Source organism: Hibiscus syriacus, unplaced genomic scaffold (genome assembly GCF_006381635.1).
Source record: "Hibiscus syriacus cultivar Baekdansim isolate YM2019G1 unplaced genomic scaffold, ASM638163v2 tig00110882_pilon, whole genome shotgun sequence".
Classification (NCBI taxonomy): Eukaryota; Viridiplantae; Streptophyta; class Magnoliopsida; order Malvales; family Malvaceae; genus Hibiscus; species Hibiscus syriacus.
In genome coordinates this window covers 907415-909521 of record NW_024062896.1, presented here as the reverse complement: position 1 = coordinate 909521, position 2107 = coordinate 907415, and the positions used below count along the sequence as shown (strand labels likewise).

The window sequence follows — 2107 nt, the reverse complement described above, 5'->3', positions numbered from 1 at the left end:
TTAATTATACTTATAGTTCTATTATTACGTTATATAGATTGAACTAATTATAGTTGTACAAATATATGTTTATTACGATCATCTATTTCACCAACCCTTCAAATCAAATATTATTAATTAAAATATACTTGTCCTATTTGAATAATTATTTATCAATTTTAAAAATATTTTAAGTTTAATTATATATATATTAGTATAATTATTGATATCTAATTTATTAATGACTATTTCGAATAAGATATTGAACATGTTTATTATGAAGTGGTCTTCTTAACATAATTTATTTCAGTGTAGATGGTTGTGAATTTTTAGAACATACTACATTGTAATCATCCTAAATTAATAAAAAATAACTCATTAATAATAAATTAAGTCAAATTAAATAAAAGATGAACTTAAAAAGATACTATTGATTTGTCTCATTGGTTGAAGGCAGCGTTCTTTTCTTCGATGTTCTAGGTTCGAACAGTTGTGGGTGATTTATCAATAGTTAAGAAAGATTATGAACATATATCGTTTATAGAAAATTCTACAGTCAACGTCACACCGAAATATACTACTAATTAAATTGTATTTATTAAGTAATATTAAAAGGACAAAATACACTTATTATCTAAATTGTCACTTTTATTTTATTTTAGTACGTAATTTTTTTTAAATAGACCTATCATTAATTTAAGTGTAAAAGTAATATAAAAATATTTGAATGTTTAATCTAACCCTATCTATGTATAAGATAAATTAAATTTATAAAAATAAAAATTTCCAACAATTTAGAAACCGGGTTGAAATAGAAGTCTAAGCTAATAAAAACACTGACCAAAACAAAATCGAAGATTCAACCAAAACCCTGACTTTAAACCCCATCGATTAAAAAAAACAAAAAAAACAAAGTTATATTTTTTATGTTTATCCAACAAAATCAATATTCACCTACTTCAACACAAACTTGGAAACCTAAAAAAAAAAGGTTTATTTAATAGCAGAAAGATTTGGCATGTATCAAGATCACGACAACAGTAATCTGTTGTTTTTCGAGACGCCGACGCCGACGACGGGTTGGAGCGAGTGGACGCATCTCGAGGACAAGGTTTTGAGTGTTGTTTGGTTGCGTTTCCGGAGGGAACTCCTGATCGGTGGCAGATGATCGCCTCCAGGATTCCGGGAAAGTCGGGTGAAGAAATCGAACAACATTTTGAGATTCTTGTTCGTGATGTTTATGAGATTGATGCCGGTCGAATTCAGTTTCCGAATTACGGTGACGATTGGTTGATGTTTGATTCGGAGTTCGACTCGAATTATCAAATCGGTTTCGGTTCAAAATCAAAACAGCAGGGAGACGGTGAAAGAAAGAAGGGAACTCCTTGGACATTACAAGAACATAAGTACGTTCATTTTTACTTTTATTTCTTTTTTAATGTATATACATACACATTGATTGTGAACTTGATTATTCACATTCCTGACAAGTTCGAATCAATTAATATTATTAAAATAATATTTATTATTTTATACATTGATACTTGATTTTGTTATTATCTCGTTTATGTATTGAATTACATGTTGAATTCAATTAATACATTTTAATATATTGTAGGTTATTTTTGCTTGGACTGAGTAAATACGGCAAGGGTGATTGGCGAAGTATATCAAGAAATGTGGTGGTAACTCGGACGCCGATTCAGGTGGCCAGTCACGCCCAAAAGTATTATCTCCGACTGTATTCGGGAGAAAGGCGAGAAAAAGATCGAGCATCCACGACATTACGACGATTGATTACGATGTGATGGATGTATATCGGAACATGGTTTCGGGTCCCGCTAGTACTGTTCAACAGGCGCCTAACTGCAACAGTCGCCTTCTTCAAGTCATTTAGTAGGAGACTATGGCAATCCGATGCAAAGATAAGTGCTCCAAAACTATGTATATAAACGAATTTGTTACACTCGATGATTTTGATCTAAAATTTTTTGTGTAGAAATTAGTGCCGTAAGGATTTAATTTGTTTATTACGAGCTTTGTTTTAGAAAAAAGAAAATTGGGAATGAATGAAATTTTGAATTTTATGAATAATATCGGAATATTTTATATTGATAATGGTGTGAAT

General features: G+C 30.2%; 1 pseudogene; it reads left to right on the top strand.

The window, feature by feature from the left end:
- The first annotated feature begins 997 nt into the window (after window positions 1–997).
- On the top strand, window positions 998–1876 carry LOC120144118 (annotated as a pseudogene).
- The last annotated feature ends 231 nt before the right edge of the window (window positions 1877–2107 follow it).